Genomic DNA, 18,120 nt, shown 5'->3' with positions numbered 1-18,120 from the left:
CAACAACAAGAAGCTCATCAAATAACAATAAAGTAAAACAAACGGAAAATGTTACTTTCGAAACTGACAGTCACACATACATACGTACCTACGTGCGACATTAAGGATTCTGGTGTGCGAACACGCGAAGCTAAGGGGAATGAAAGAAAAAAAGAACTACAATAGAAAATCACTGACACATAGTCATCGTAGCCTAACACAACTTCGTTGACATAAACGAACTAACATGAAAACAGAAAATAATCTAAAGTAACACAAGAATCCGAAAGAAGTAAAGACAAGTAGGAAAAATAAAAATTCGATTTCAATATCAAAACTTGTCGCAGTTTATACAAAAATTTAGTAGAGTTAATAGAAAGTGAAAGAATGTGAAAATCCTCTGCAGATTGGCTGGCCACCTGAGTGTGTTTTTGTGATTGAAGTATGAATTGTGAGGGTGAATAAATGTCCACAACCATTGACGAAAAGTTGAAAGTTAATTAAAAACTCCGTGTGTTTTCACACAAAGAAGAAAGCTTTAAAAGGTTTGCAATTGAAGAGATTTTAGCATATTTTCTTCATTTGAACATTATGTCACATTATTTTTCGTTCTCTATAAAACGTGGAGAGTGAAAATCCCATTTGCTTTAACCAGTAGCAGTTGTCAATAACTCAATTAACGTTAATGTTCGTGGGGGTTCACGGAAAAAGGGAGCAAATGACAGCATTCTTTAGCGCCGAGGTGGCCAACATGCTGTTAGGTTTTGGGGTCATACCTACCTACCATATTGGAAATCATAAAATCGTTTATTGCGGCACATGAAATAGTTAACCTATGCAAAATAAACCATAGTCGTACATGACGTAATGCATTTTTTGTAATAATTCTTACTCCAATTGGCAAAGAAACGGTTTTGTGCCTGGACGTTAACTTTCGATTCCAGTCCCCTGAACTAAACCTATTTCTACCAAATACTGTATTTGGTCGATCGATAAAAAAACTGCACAAAATTATTTGTAAACTTTTCCGCAACAAGTGTTTAAATTTTTTATTTTTCATTTTTGTCGTTTAATATAGATCTTTACGCCTTTTTAAAAAAGATAAAATAATTATTAAAATACTCAAATGGTTTAAATGACAAAACAACAAACAAACAAATGCTTTTGTGCTCTTTATTTTGACGCTTACTGTATGTGAGCCATATCAAAATCTGAACCGATTTCTTCCAATTTCAATAGGTAAAAAAAGATCTGTTGGTGCAAAATTTCGATTTGTTCTTTGTTCACATATTAACTTGGATAGATAGACGGACAATTCTAAATCGAATCACAAAAAAGAGTCTTAATTGATTGGTACGAGTAATTATCAATGGATCTATCTCTTCTTCTTTTGGGTATTGCAAACTAATTTCCTTTGTTACAATACCTTGTACGCACAGAAGTGATGTAGGGCATAACTATTTTAATCGTAAGGTTATTATGTGATTTGTGGACGTTAGTATAGCAAAATGAGGTTCGAAATCGAAAAAATTGCCCCAAAAGAAAGCTTATATATAAAAATCAATTTGGTTTTGTTTGTAGGTGTTTGTTTGTATGTTTGTATTTTCCTTATGGACTCAGAAACGGCTGAACCGATTTTCTTGAAATTTTCACAGATGGTGCATAATGATCCCGTGGTGAAAATAGGGTAATAAATTTTTGATATCTGAAGGGGGGCGGACCCTCCCCCTTACCCTAATTTTGCAGAAACTCCAGACCTCGGAGATGGGTGGTGCGTTTTTAGCGAAATTTTGTGTGCCCTCCTATAGTACCCTAAAAATAAAAATTTGGTATCCCAATTTCGGATCGGACACCTAGGGGGATCGCCCCACCCTAAAACCTACCTAACATATATTTAGACCAATCACGACAATATGGGACTCAAATGAAAGGTATTTAGGATAAGAAAACGTTTCTGGCATCCATTTGTCGAACCAAGTGCTAGGGGGATCACCCCAACCCCCAAAACACCCCTAAATCGGACATATTTACCGACCATGGCAATGTGGGACTCAAATGAAAGGTATTTGCGAGTAGAATACGAATCTTATATCCAAAAATGGGACCACGTTTCTGGGGGTCCACCCCTTCCCCAAAACACCCCCCAAACAGGACTTATTTACTGACCATGGGAATATGGGGCCTAAATAAAAGGTATTTGAGTGTAGAATTAGAATCTGATATCCAAATATGGGACCAAGTGTTTGGGGGGCCGTCTCTCCCCAAAAACATCCCCCAAAGGGGACAAATTTACGGCTATAGCCATATGGGGCTCAAATGAAAGGTCTTTGGGAATAAAGCTCGAATCTGATATCAATAGTCGGGAAAAGTGTCTATGGGGCACCCCACCACCACAACACCACCCAAATAGGAAGTACTTGCTGACTTTTGGAATATGAGACTCAAATAAGTGGGTTTTTAGAGTGGAATACGAATCCGATATATATTTTCAAGCCAAACTCACTGAGTGGCCGCCCATCCCCCAAAACAACCCCCAAGCCGGTCACGTTCGCCGACTATGGAAATATGGGGCTCAAAGTAAAGGTATTTGGGAGTAGACCACGTATCTGATATCAACATTAGGGACCAACTGTCTAGGGGATGTCCCACTACCATAACAACACCCAAATTGGACGTATTTGCTCACCAAGACAATTCGGGTTATAAAGAGAGTGGAACTAAATATTTATAGTTTTTAGGGCCAATACCCCAAATAAATGGTATATAGATATATGATAATAGAGCACGTTGCTGACATATTTTCCGGGCTTAGCGTTTGGGGGACCACCCCAATCCCCAAAACACTTCTAAATCGGCCATATTTACCGACCATGTCAATGTGGAGATTAAATGAAAGGTATTTGGGGGTAAAGCAAGAATTGATACCCACTTTCAGGACCAATTTTCTGGGGGTCACCCCTTTCCCAAAATACCCCACAAGCAGCAATTTTTTAGTGACCATCGCAAAATGGGGTACAAATAAAGGTATTTGGGAATAGAATACGAATTTGATATCGAAATTTAGGACCATGTTTTTAGGGAATCACCCCTTCCCCAAAACACCCCGCAAAGGGTAACAAATTTTCGACCATGGCAATATGTGGTATTTAAGATTTGAAAACGAATTTGATAACCTATTTTGGGCCATGTATTTGGCCCAAAATATTTCACCGTGTAAACTCCCCTAAACCAAGTGGCTGGGGGACCACCTCACCCCCGAAAACACCCCTAAATCAGATATCATGAGAGTAGCGGGCTGAAATAAAGTATTTTAAGAATGGAGTACACCTTACATCCAAACTTAAATTCGTAGACCAATAAAGATCATATGGGATTCGGACAAAGGCACTTATATTGTTAAATTGTTAGTCAAGCGATGTACTATTTTCGTAGCATGTTATTTCACTAAAAGCTCTTTTATTGTCGAAAATAAATATTCTAAGGAAAATTTCGTTCCATATAAAGTAGAAGAAGGCGCAGCGGAGCGGGCCCGGCTCAGCTAGTATCTTATATAGAAAATTCGATTTGTGTTTGTATGTTTGTGTGTTTGTTTGTTTGTTCCGTATAGACTCAAAAACGGCTGAACCGATTACCTTGAAATTTTCACAGATTGTGTAGGTTGGTCTGGAAGGAAACATAGGCTATATAATTTTTGATATCGGGAGGGGGCGGACTCTCCCCCTTACCCCAAAAGTACAACCCAAAAATAAAAGTGGATCGATCGGGACAATATGGGATTCGAATGAAAGGTATTCAAGAGTAGATTGCGAATTCCATAATTAAAGTTGGATCCAAGTACGTGGGAGGCTGCCCCAGCCCCAAAACCCCTTAAAATAGGTTTATTTGACGGTCATGACAGTATGGGACTCAAATGATAGGTATTCGGGAGTAGATTATGAATATGGTCAGGAAGTAGGAATAGGCTTTATAATTTATTGATAACGGAAGGGGGCGGACTCTCCACCGTTACCCCAAAAACACCACCCAAAATAAAAAGTGGATCGATAAGGACAATATGCGTATCAAATGAAAAGTATGCGGGAGTAGATAACCAATCTGGCATACAAATCCATGTCGAAGTGTAGGGGGTCACCCCACCTCCACAAAAACGCCCAAATTGGGAACATTAGCCAATCACGGATATATGGGACTCGGTTTGTTTGTTCGGTATAGACTGAAAAACGGCAGAACCGATTTTCTCAAATTATCGCATATTGCTTAGGTTGGTCTGGAAGGAAACATAGGCTATATAATTTTTCAATATTGGAAGGGGGACGAACCCCTCCCCCTTATGCCAAAAACACAACCCAAAATCAAAAGTGAACCGATCGGGAAAATATAGGTATCAAATGAAAGGTATTGGAGAGTAGAATACGAATATGGTATTAAAATTTGAGTCTAAGTACTTATCGGGTCACCCCAATCCCAAAATTGCCCCAAACAGACATATAGGACGTTCCTTTCAATATGGGAATGAAATAAATGGTATTCGGGAGTAGATTTCGAATCTGGCATACAACATCGGATCGAAGTTTAGGGGGTCACGGGGGTCACCCCTCAAAAACTCCATTCCATAGATTGTGTACGTTTGTCTAGAAGGAAACAAAGGCTATATAATTTTTAGATATCGGGTGGAGGCGCCACCCATATCCGAAAATGGTCCGGTGGGCACAATAAGGGTATCAAAAGAGAGATATTGGAGACCATAAAACGATTATGGTATTAAAATTTGGTTCCAAGTACCCAGCGGGCCCCCACCTCAACCCCAAAACTCCTCTAAACAGATATATACGAAGTTCATGTCAATATAGGACTCAAATGAAAAGTATTAGACAGTACGTTACAAGTATGGCATAAAACATTAGGTTCAAGTAATGGGATATCACCCACTCCCAAATACCCCCCAATGGGCATATACGCCGACCATGGCTTATGGGACTCAAATGAAAGGTGCTAGGGAGTAGATAAGGAATATGACATTATTATTTGCGTTCAAGTCTAGGTGGCGCTTTTCCTCCTAAAGATACGTCAAATGGGTTATTTGACCCATTATGACAATATAAGACTCAAATGAAAGGTATTTGAGAGTAGAAAACAAATTTGTTATCCAATTGTGGAGACAAGTGTTTTGGGGTACGCCCTAAAGCACCCCCTAAACTGAACTTCAATTCCGTAGGGAATAAATAACGAATTTGATATCTATTTTCAGTGCAAAGTGCCGGTGGCTGCCCCAGCCCCAAAACACCCTCCAAACGGTTCATATTTACCGGCCATGGCAATATGGGGCTCAAATAAAAGGGATTTGGGAATGTTGTACGAATTTGATACCCATATTTGAGTCGAAATGTCTGAGGTGCAATCCCTCCCCTAATGAGAACATTACGCTAAGGAAGAATATTACCACTAGGAAGCGAGAAAGGGCAAATTCTCACACATCAATGAGTGTTTTCCGATTCAATTTTAAATCAATGATATGGGACCTTTTTTTATAGCCGAGTCCGAACAGCGTCCCGCAGTGAGACACCTCTTTGGGGAAAATTTTTTAAATGACTAAGCATGTCATTGTACCTCGCAAAAGTCGGCAACATTAAGAGGGGATAAGCACCGCTTTATCCGATGTTCTCACCAGGATTCGAACGCGTTCAGCGTCATAGGCTACAATGGCACGAATTCGATATCTCCGCATTCAGGGCGAAGTGTCCCCACCCTAAAAACGATATTAGAGAGTTAAAGAAGGCGCAGCGGAGCGGGCCCGGTTCGGCTAGTAACTCATACAATCGGATATTGCCGGCTGCAGACCATAGGGTAATCTGTTTCTCTTACAAATAGACCACAAAAAACCCTTGTTGCTTTAAGTTAGACAGAAAAATGTGTTTTTTTTGCTTTATAATAGCATTTGACTGGTTTCCTACATCGCGATTTAGTTTGGAACCACCCAAACTCGTCGGTAGGATTTGTCAGGATTTTTTTTTGGTTTTTTGAAAAATCGGCTTAAAAAATGTGTATAAAATAAAGTTAGTGGTTACTACAATTTTTTTAATTTCATTTAACTGAGAAACTTATTACAGTGCAGTAACGCCATAAGCAGCGTTATTTCATCATTAAGAAAATGATGTCGGTAGGCTGGAAGATGCGTGAAAGACTACCAAACATGATATCGTGAGTACAAATCTTCTTGACCATGGACAGAACAAATAAAATTGTTTTAAAATCATAATAAGTGCAGAGAGATAGAGAAAAAAGAGCGAACAAGCAGCACAAAGTGGGAGAAAATCGAAAAAGCTAGCAAAAAATGCCGTGTGAGATATCTCTTTGAAATGGTCAGAGCTGAGGTTTTAGCAAGTTCGTGTGCGAAATTTCAAAACCTTAGATGGTCCGGGCGCTTCTTGGCAGGCCCTTGAATATGGTCACCTCGGCATTTCGAAAATGGTTCGGGCTGCCATATCTTCATATGTAGTGCGATTTTCAAAATTCGTTTGCTTTTGCTAGAAAGTGCTCAAAAAAATAATTTTTATTTGTTAAAATTTTTGGCCAACTTTGGCTTGGTATTTATTGCGGCTTGATTTTCATATTTATGCATGATTTGGATTCGTGACAAAATATACAACGATGTTGCCACAATAATTGTCCACATCTGATTATTCAGTTGGGAGGCCACCGCGCCGCAGAGGTTAGCATGTCTGCCTATGACGTCGAATGCTTGAGTTCAAATCGCGGCGTGAACATCAAAAAAATTTGATCGGTTGGATCCCCTTACTAATGCTGGTTACGTTTGTAAGATATCCTGACATGTCAAAACTTCTCTACCAAGTGATGCTATGCGGCACACTGTTCAGACTCGGCATAAAGAAGCAGGCACCTTATCGTTGAGCTTAAAACTGTAATCGGGCTGCAATCATTGATATGAGAGAAATATCCCCTATTCCTTAATGGAATGTTCACGGGAAATTTTGTATTTAGAATTAGATTATTCAGTTAAAAGTTGCACAGTTTGGAAGTGAAAAAATGTGAAAGCAAATGTATTATTTGCATTTTTTTTTTGTCAAAAAAGCATTTTATTTAACTAGTCTTTATTGAAAATACTTGCTTAAATATCTTAATGTTTTCTTTTTTGCTTGTGAAGACGTCATATTGTAGATGCTGTTTAGGTGAATTTTGAACAAGATAGGTTTGAACAACTTAATCGGGTGCTATATGTATATAGCCTATACTTCAAAATAGGCATTTTTTTATTACAAAATTTGAAAAACTCCTCGAGTTAAAAAATTCTAAAGGCCAGATGCCCCAATTGGGCACATGTTTTTTACTCCATATATTCCCTTAACCCATGCAAAAAATTTTTAGCACCTAACAAGACTTTTAGTCTCCACATCAAATTTGCTAAAAAATTTCGATTTAGAAACCATCTTTGCCCTAAAGGGCATTTTGGTTGATTTTTGTAAAAAAAATCGGACAGAATTTATTTTTGTTTTTTTAAGGACACTTTTACCTGCAAAAGTCAAAAGAATAACTGTGATATATCTAATCGTATTTTTCCTACTATAAGATAATAGAATGATTTAAACGTGATATGATAGTTAAGTATTTGGCCTATGAAATTAATGTTTGAAAAGGGCGCTACGTCTTTAATATGCATAGTTATGTCTCATCAAAGTTAAAATTTATGGAAAAATAATAACTAAGTGGAGCAAACATTTTTTTAATTTTAGATTTTTTTTCCTTTTTTAAGGCTTTAATATTTAAAAATTATCAACCGAAACTTTTTTCAATTTGCTGTAAAATTTTCATAATTCGTAATTTGTTCTTTTTTCGGAAACTTTATGTTGTGAGGCGTATTTGCTTTTATTTTTCGGAGAATTTTGTAACCTTTCCTACACCATTGGAAAGATTTGCAAAGAAATAGTGCCACAATTACAAAAATACAGACGAAAACTTGACTTAAATCTTAAGAAAAGAATTGTAAAAAATTTAGAAAATCAACCACAACCTTCTGTTAAGAAGAATAGACCTAATTGGTTTCAGTCTCTCTTTACTAAAGTGGATCAGATCATATCTGACTGGACGTACTCAAAGAGTTAAATTTGGTACTGCAGTTTCCAAAGCAATTGCTCTCTCGTCAGGTGTTTCACAGGGTAGTCATCTTGGTCCTGTGCTGTTTTGTTTGTTCATAAACGATCTCTCTTTTACTTTAAAGCACTCGAATATTTTGATATATGCAGGTGATATAAAGATCTTCAGATCGACGAGAGACTCTGATGAACAGTGTTATCGTCAGTATGACTTTCATACTCTTTGCGAATGGTGCAACCATAACTTTATGGAACTTGATATTTCCAAATGCAAACACATATCATTTTCAAGAATAACCTCTCTTAATACTAGCTACTTTTTGGGTTCCAATCAACTTGAAGTAGTCTATAGCTTTAAAGATCTTGTATTTCTTCCGTCAACACATCTCAATGGTTATAAACAAAGCACGTAGTGCTCTTGGCTTTATGAAACGCTGGAATAAAGAACTTAATGATTTCTCTGTGACGAAAAACTTATATACGTCGCTAGTTAGAAGTAATCTCGAGTACGGTCCAGTGGTATGGGATCCGTACTACAATATTCATTCTGATTTGATAGAATCAGTTCAAAAACAATTTCTATTATTTTTTCCCTGTCGAAAAGGGTGGGACAGAAGTTCTTATAAAGCTTCCTACATTAAAAATTTGTAGAACCATGTTAAACATTACGTTTTTGACTGAATTAATTCAAGGTCAAATAGATTCTAGTTTTCTTTTGAGTCGAATTTTCTTAAACGTTCCTACATTGCGGATTTTTTAAAAGAAAGTAAATGCATTTTTAATAAAACTTAGAATGAACTTCAATCAAATATATAATTGTCATTTTGTTCGATAACCTTTTGCCATCTTCCTGGCAAATTTAGTATTCCACGCTCATAGAACTTCTGGCCTTTATCTGCAAAAAACTGAACCAAGTGCGATTTTATAGCCTCATCATTGCCGAAAGTTTTACCATTTAAGGAGTACTGCAAAGATCGAAATAAATGATAGTCTGATGGTGCAAGGTCAGGTCCAAGCTCACTCAGTTTTTGGCGAGTGACCAAAGATGTGTGCGGTCTAGCGTTGTCCTGGTGGAATATGACACCTTTACGAATGACCAATTCTGGTCGCTTCTCCTTGATGGCTGTATTCAATTTGTCCAATTGTTAACAGTAAACATCCGAATTAATCGTTTGGTTCCTTGGAAGCAGCTCAAAATATACCACACCCTCAGCCTTTGAAGTGGTTTGAGCTGGTTCACCATGCTTGGACCATGATCATTTTCGACTAACGTTGTTGTAAACAATCCATATTTCAACTACATTTATTATTCGTTTTAAAAACGGATCGAATTCATTGCGTTTAAGGTGCATATCACAAGCGTTGATTCGGTTTGTTAAATGAATTTCTTTTAATACATGTGGTACCCATATTAGAATTGACGCCAAACAAACAAATGTAAACAAAATTTCGCGCACTTTTTTCTAAAGCAAGCTAAAAGTAACAGCTGATAACTGACAGAAGAAAGAATGCAATTACAGAGTCACAAGCCGTTGAAAAAATTTGGCAACGCCGACTATATTACTACTATATTACCGACAATTACTTTTTTGACAACCCAATAGAACCAACTATGCCAATAATGATCCTTTTCGGCACCTATGTTATCATTTTAATCAAATGAAAGATATAATAGATCTATCTGAGGATCGAGAAAATTTAAAAAGGAAAATTATATTATTTTTAAATTCTTAGGTTAATATATTTGTAAATATATTGTTATTAGTCTGTAAGGGTATTTATTATCTATAAACTTAAATAAATAAAAAAAACTCCAATATCTCATATAAACATTTTTAGATATTCCTGATATGTAGGCTAGTTTTGTATTTTATTTTATTTTTGTATTTTACGAGTTCTATCTTTTGCAAAAAAAAATCACCGATCGACCTATAGGGTTTCCAAATGTTGCGTGCGTGTGAAGTTTCGTGTAGATATCTTTATAGAATTATTCCAAAGATTTGTTGACTGTGGGATAAAAAAATGGGGTCAGTGCGGGGAGCCAAACTATTTTAAATTCTATTAAGGGGCAATTAAAAAGCTTATTTAAAAAAAATGGTGAGGCATTTTTTTTTTTATTTATGAAAATATTGTTTCCTCTGTCCGACCGGTGTGCGAAGAGGCCTCACCAGCACTATTTTTGGTAGCAATGATATAAACAAGACATTAAACTCAATACCAACTTTGGTTGTCACAACGAAAAGTTGGGCTTGGAAAAATAATTGGTTGATACAACAAGTCCGTTTTCTGTGTGCAGATAGACGGACGGAAATTGCTAGATCGTCTTAGGTTTTAAATACGAACAAGAATATATAGGTATGCTTTTATTTATTATAAAATAAAAATATATATTGACGTTATTATAAAAATAAATTGGACACATGGTCCCTAATATTCGTACCTTGCTTTCAATGATCTTTTATTTAAGTCCGTATTGTCCCGGCCAGCCTACATGTCAGTTTTGGAGATTTCTTTTCTGAGTCTGGCGGCTACCTAGACACTTGTTGTCTAAAATTGATTTCAGACTCATACCCCACTTCCAATAAGCTTTGTTTCCCAATGAGGAAGCCACATTTTGTACTCTTCATCCAAATATCTTTCAATGGGATTACATACTACCCTAATCAGTCTACTTTTGTTTTTAGGAGGCTTTTAGAAAAGGTGCCAAATTTTTATATCGTATTCATATTCTCTTATATCAGATTCGTTTTATACTCACAAATACCTTTAATTTGAATTCTATATTGCCATGATTGGGGATCTATGCCCGTTTGGGGATTTTTGAAGTGGTTTTTGGGTGCGAGACGGCCCATTTGAGATCGGACATCATATTTCTATACAAGTTTCGTATTCTACTCCACAATACCTTTCATTTGAGTCTCACATTGCACCCATCGCTCCGCTTTTAATTTTGGGTGGTGCTTTCGTGGTAAGGTAGAGGGTACGCACCCGTTCCCATAGCAACATATTATATAGCCTATCACTCCTTCCAGGCCATCCTAAACATTCTCCAAAAATTTGGAGAAATTCGGTTCAGCCGTTTTGAGTCTATAAAACGAACAAACAAATAAGAATACATGAAACTTTTAGTATACTGTGAAAGACCTGTTCCGTCCCATATTATCGCGTGTTGTGGTTGTGGGCGGCCACCCAGATACTATAATAACATCAGATCTGTAATTTACTATCAAAAAACTTTTGTTTAATTCCCATGTTTTCCTGACAAGCCAACATGTCATGTTTCGGACTTTCTTTTTTTTTTGCACAAAGGCGGTCCACCAGATACTTTGCCCTAAATTTCCACCTTTGAATTTTGAAAAATTAAATACACACATAAAAAGATTTCATGAACATCGAGTTTAGCATTTTTTTGGTATTTATGTAACATACCAACAGGTAAACTAAGATCAAAGCGCAATGCTTTGCCTTACGATATTAGAGAAGAACAAGAAGATATAATATTCTTGAATCTATGCAAACATAGACACAAACAAAAACAATTTAAATTGTTTTAATTTGAATATAAACATTAATACTATACGGAGTGACTGAGCAAATAACAACACCTAACCAATATTTTGCATAAGACTATCTTCAAACTTTAAATAAAAATATCACATCCGTCATAATATATAGTCAAACGATAATCTACGTCTCTCACAACCAGATTCTACCTCTCATACTCTCACATAGTGCTCTCCTAGATATTATGCCCCTCATAATTGTAGTTATGACTTTAGTATGCTTATTTTCTTAATATCCTTAGCTGTGTAGCAAAGTCATATTATAATGCTTTTGTAATATGCTTTGCATTAGCAAAACCAAAGTAGTCTTTAATGGAAGGCAACAACAATTTAATTAATTTATTAATTTTACAATGTTTTAGATAGAATTTTATAAAAATCCTGCTTATCTCGTATCTTCGTACCAAGGGTGACCTTCATGCAAAATTGTATGTTTGTAGCTTCAGCCGTTTCGTCTGGGCGAATATCAGTCAGTTACACTACTCTTTTATAAGCGTTAAGTTCGACCGGGGCGAATCTTATCTACCCTTCACCATGGATCGCAAGTGACTAGTTCTTTGAATAACTTTTTACATATATGTGGGAGCTGTTCAAGTTATCGACCGATATAGACCTTCCTTGTCATGTCTGTTAAGAGTCATACAAAAATAACCACGTTTATAATTTTAGCCAAATGGGATAGTAACTGTGTCCTCTAGAGGCCCCAGAAGTCAAATCGGGAGATCGGTTTATATAGCAGCTAGATCAGGGTGTTGTCTGATTTGAACCATAATTTGTCCGATTTGGCTAAATTTTTGCACGTGTCGTATTGGTATGACTTGCAATAACTGTGCCAAGTTTGGTCTAATCGATTTGCCTGAAATTTTGGAGGTGGTATTTTTCTATGACTTCTAATAGCCATGACATTATGGTCCATATCGGACCATAACTTGATATAGGTTTTATATTAAAAAAAAGAACCATTCAAAAACTTGTCACATGCTGTTCATGGTGAAGGGTACGCGAACTTACGTGATTTTGTTTGTTTTTAAGTCGTTATGGCGTGATCATGTAAGAAGCACAATGTCTCACAGTCCAATTAAAAAAAATAAACCAAAATTTAGTTGAATTCTTTTCAATTTTAGAAATCCATTTAATGTTCCTCTGTGAATACACACTGTGACCTTCCCCAATTAGAGTCTAATTTAGGCATATGCAACAGCCAAAAATTCCTTTAATGTTTAGTGTCCTGTACGTAAGGTTTACCCACACAGTTCGTAGAGGAGAAACGACGAAGAAATGTCAAAAATGTAAGGAAAGCTCAACTACTGCAAACTGGCAAACGACTGGCAAGAGAGATTTGGCAAAACATTGACAATGTGTATGGCATACGGTGAGAAAGCTTTGTGTCTGAAAACTTATTCAGCCATGCAATGCTCTGCTATATCCTTAAAGCCAAGGAGAATGCATACATTTTGGCAATATTTTTTTTCTTGAGCACTTAGTCCTTCATTGTACTCCTTAGAAAACGTATTCAAACGCGCTAGCAGTGAAAACGTTGTTGCATTAAATGTGAATACCACAAGAGAGTGAAAAAGAGAAAATATTTATATTTATCAAACGAGTGAATGAATAAAAAGGATAACAAAATGGAAATTATAAAAAAGAAAAAATAAATAAAAACAGCCCAGTGCTTTAAGGTGCAGTAGAGGCGAATGAGGCCCCTCTTTAAAAAAAAACACAACAGAAAGCAATCTGTCAGAAAGTGAGAAAAAAGTGTAAGAGCAAGCAGAAAAGAGAAAATTCCTGAAAATTTTCTTTTGTTTTTTCTTTTTGGCCATTGAATGATATAAAACAAAAGTTTGCAAATGTTTTTATACTCATTTTGAAAGTCTTTGTTGTCGTTGTTTGTGTGCGTGAGTGCGTGCAATGTTGTTGTAATACGACTAACTGTTTGTTATGCGTGTCGTGCAAAAGCGTGCTTAGTACTCGCAAATGCGAAGAGACGCACACTCATACGCACTTACGAAAACTCTCACTCATTTCAACAAACACTCATTTGCACACACATACACAACCACTCACATAGAATGCCCCGCAAACATTTGGAAGTGTATTTATCACTCCCTTGCTAAACTGTCACTTCTCGGGTACACCAGGTAGATGTAAGCTGGATATATCGATGGACTAATACACACACACACACACACACTATTGCACATTATTCGTGCACAAAAACAAAAGCCTGTGGGCTTAAAAGTAATATGTTAGTGTGCCCTTCTCTGATTTAAAAACAATAAATAATTACACTTGTATTACACATAGACGGTCATCTTCGGCTACATTAAACCATTTGGCAACTTGAAAATAATTATGACTATCTTAGACTATTCAAATGTCTCCTCTCGTAAAGATGTATCACCTGATTACAAGTTTTCTCTTGAAAAAGGATTAAGAAGTCATAGGGCCTGCAATGCATGTACACTTCCTTGTGTGGCGATTAAGTGACCACTGTGATAAAGAAAAAGTTTTTCGGGGTTTTTTACACGAACTCTCTCGCAAACAAACACACACAAGAAAACGCACACAACCCAAACCAGCTAAATCAGCGAGCGTTATCTGTTGTTAAATCTATTTTTAAGTTTCATACAAGAGGGCATGTCCACCACCAGCTTAACAGGAGCTATATACCCATTTAATGAACTTCAAGCTTGTGATTAATATTGAAAATACATAAACAAGTATTAAAATGATGAAGGTTCGAAACAGCACCTTGGTTTTGTTTTATTTATCCAAAAAGCGGATTTTCTCGCTATTTTTCTACGGAGAAATCTGCTAACTAAACGGCTTGCTGCATAGCCGTCTATAGCCGATTGTAGATGACATAGTTTCAAGTTTAATGAAAAAATAGTAAAAGAGAAAGATCGAGATAGAATGCAAAAATTATTTAGAAAAGAATCAAATTTGAAATTATTGAGAAAAGAAAATTTTCTTACTAATTTAAATAATGCATATTTTCTTTTCTTGGTATTAGATTTTTTTGGGGATTGTGGGAAGTGCGATTTGTTTGTCCAAAGCTCTCGAAACCCACCGCTTCCCAAATAAAATAGACCATTTGTACTTTTTATTTGGACAAAAACGTGTATCTTATACAGGTAATCGGAGCAGAGTGCGTTTCAATCCAAAAGCGCTTTGGTTCGGCGAAAAAAAAAATTACAAAATCTGCTATCACACGACATGTATTTGTCTTATGACCTGTCACTTTCTGTATACACATGACTTGCCTTATGAACGTCAAATGCGAATAGAGCGCGCTCTATCCGGCATGTCTTGTTATATATATTGTAATTTTTTATTCATATGTGTCTATATATATAAAGGGATGATGTTGATGACAATAGACGTGTTTTCTTGTTCTCCTTGATCGAAAACGTTTGATACCGTTGACCACCAGAAGTTTTGAACTTTGCCATTTTTTTTTTTGCTTTTCTAAAGCGCTCACTAGACTTATGAAGTCCTACCTCACTAAAAGGTCACAATCAGTATACTTAGGGACTTCGAAGTCCCTTTTCGAACCAGTAGGAAAAGGATGTCTCATCTATTATTGGTCAAATTTTTTTTTTCAATGTATGCTTATAATCTTCCTATCCATTTAACTCACAGTTGATTGAATTATATATGAGGATGACGTTCAAATTTACTTGAGTAGCCATTTGATATATATTAATCAGTCCATTTCGAACCTTTATAGTGATCTGCACAATGTGTGTGAATGGGCTAGGGCAAATGGGTTTTTTTATAAAACCATAGTGAATCGAAGTGTTTGATTGTACACAAGATTAAAGGAATATTTAAGCGAGACATTGGCTTAGACGTAAACAACAAACAAAAAGTTGGACAAATCTTATTATTGCAGCCGTTGGACAAACTTTTACTAAATAATGAACACTATGGCCTACACATTCATTCACGCCACTTAGAAAACGAACTCTCTTAGCCAAAACCATATTGGTCCAGGGTTGATAGATATATGGTTGTGAACTCTTTGGAAATTGTGACTCACTAAGGTGATGCAAAATTGTGACCCACTAAGACGATATAATACTGTATGTATGGCTGTATATGGCTTTGACTCCCTCCTTAACATTAAATCTTGACAATTTCTTCAAATAATTACTACTAAGCGATCGTCGGAATATGTTTTTCATAGAATTAAATTCGCCATATCCAACCGAATAAGAAAAACAAGTATGAAAAGGCATAAGTCGGGCGTTGCGACCGGATAAAACCCTAAACCAAGTGGAAGCTTTATATTAATCTGAACCAATTTAGATAAAATTTAACAAAGATCTCAACAGTCTTCAATTTTTGGGAAGATTGGTGAATAAATGTGCTTTCGGTGGCTCCAGAAGTGATAATCGGGCGATATATATATAATATAGTTATATCTAAATCCGAACCGATTTCTATGAAGTTCATCAGTAACGCCGAGAGACATAAGAAAATTCTTCCGGCCAAATTTGGAGTGAATCGATCAACAAGTGACCACGTTTTTGCAATATTACTCCAAATCGGACGAACATATATTGAAGCTATATCCAAATCTTAACCGATTTCTTCCCATTTTAAATAGGTTTTGTCTGGAAACGAACTAACATGGACAGAGAGCCAGACAATCGGACATAGCTAAATCGAATCAAAAAATGATTCTTAGTCAATCGGTATACTTACCCAATGAGTCCAGTTCTCTTCGTTCTGTGTGTTACAAACAAAATCCACTAAGGTTATAATTTTACATCTTGGACGACGAAGCATGGTATCTGAATGGCATTTCATTATTAGCGCTATTGGTGTATGGAACGCACTACCACATTTTTCCAGATTATAAGCGATGCACATACTTGAAAAAAAACTTATAAATTATGTTTCTACCGTTTCGGTATTGATTGTATTGATTTTTGAATTGAATTGTTTTAATTTTTTATTATTGTAACTTCACTTTTTGTCTCCTCGAGTTACAAAAATTAAATTTTTATTTTATTATAATATTTTTTATTTTGCTTTGTATGTTTTTTAATTCGGACGTTTGAATATACTGTCGAAACCGAAGTCAAACTTGACGAAAAGTACCACGCATTCTTGGTGTTATTCAGCGGAATTAAATTCGCTTTATTGAAACATCGTTTTAGTGAGAACTCCGTTTAACTGAAAACATTTTTAGATTGTATGAAACTGAAATCGAAATTGGAAAAATTTCCGTCACCAATATCTTGGAATCTGGAAATTTAAGTCTATGACCTTTAAAGAGCATTGCTCTTTTCCATCCCAAGTAATTTGATAGAAAATAGCTATGGTGTGTGAAAGTTGGTCGTCACTGATGCCTTGTCACTTAACTGGAAATGAACTTCACTTATCCAAACTACGTTTAACTGAAAATGACGGCTAAGTGAAACGAAAGGGGAACATTTTTTAGCGTTTCACTTACCCGTCTTTGTACTGTACCTATAAACTTGTACTATATTTTTTAAGATATTGTATTGTATTACATGGCATAAACAAATTAAAGTTAATAAATATATAAATAAGAGCTCGATTGTATCGAAAAAATTCATAGTTATTCTAAAATCCGTTTTTCATATTAAAAATTCGCTATTACATGCCGTGTAATGGCACTTTAATTGGTTTGGTAAACAAATTTTGGAATAATGAGTTCCAAAGTTACCTTTCGCCAGAGCTCGCAGCAAGCCGACTACTGGCTTAGCTATTTTATTTGGGTTGGTATGTGAAGCACCATGATCCATTTGACAATTTCCTCTGATGAAGACTCTTGGTGAATCCGAAATCGCGAAACGGTTAGCCGGCCAAATGTTTTTTAACTGCTTCACACATTTTGCCTTACTTTTGAAAGTTCTTTGCCGTGCTATTTTTTGAATAGAAATCATTGAACAAAGAGGTATATAGCCGTACAATATCCTGCAATTGAATCTGAATATAGTCCCCATATATATCTTTCATCCGATTTACGTTTTATGGCGGTGGAAGCCACAATTGGACCTGATTGAACCATCATGGTTTATCATACCAGTATTATTATAACGATTTGTGGTGCGATACACAAACATTTTGTTCACTTTGAGTAGTTTGAATTCGCCAACAAAGCTGGTTGTGATTTTCCAGCCTAATTTCAATGGCGTTTCCGTTCGAGCCATGCGACTCCGGATGGTCAATGCGCCAAGCTTTTCGCCGCGCAGTATGGGCTGGCGCATTTAGTGAATGAACCGACACAACATGTCTCAAAGGTCACCAAAATATAACGCTTGACCTCTTCCTAACTTCACACCCTGAGAAAAGTGAAGTTTTTGTCTTTCTGAAGGTAATGTCGTTCACCGCGTGATTTTAACATTTATATACCCTCCACCATAAGATGGGGGGTATACTAATTTCGTCATTCTGATTGTAACTACTCGAAATATTCGTCTGAGACCCCATAA

At 36.2% G+C, this 18,120-nt stretch overlaps 1 protein-coding gene across 10 annotated transcripts in view; it reads left to right on the top strand.

Moving 5' to 3' along the window:
- The first annotated feature begins 435 nt into the window (after positions 1 to 435).
- Positions 436 to 18,120, top strand: part of LOC106088904 (uncharacterized) — a 778,231-nt gene continuing 760,546 nt past the window's right edge. For 8 of the 10 annotated variants that reach the window (XM_059366208.1, XM_059366205.1, XM_059366213.1 and 5 more), the window contains exon 1: positions 13,156 to 13,407. The gene's annotated coding sequence lies outside the window, so the exon portion shown is untranslated. Of the gene's footprint in view, positions 525 to 13,155; positions 13,408 to 18,120 lie in introns of those variants that run through there. The other 2 variants (XM_059366206.1, XM_059366207.1) reach the window with 2 other exon arrangements.

Source organism: Stomoxys calcitrans, chromosome 4 (genome assembly GCF_963082655.1).
Source record: "Stomoxys calcitrans chromosome 4, idStoCalc2.1, whole genome shotgun sequence".
Classification (NCBI taxonomy): Eukaryota; Metazoa; Arthropoda; class Insecta; order Diptera; family Muscidae; genus Stomoxys; species Stomoxys calcitrans.
The sequence above is the reverse complement of the archived record's forward strand: the minus strand, read 5'-3'. Positions and strand labels throughout refer to the sequence as shown.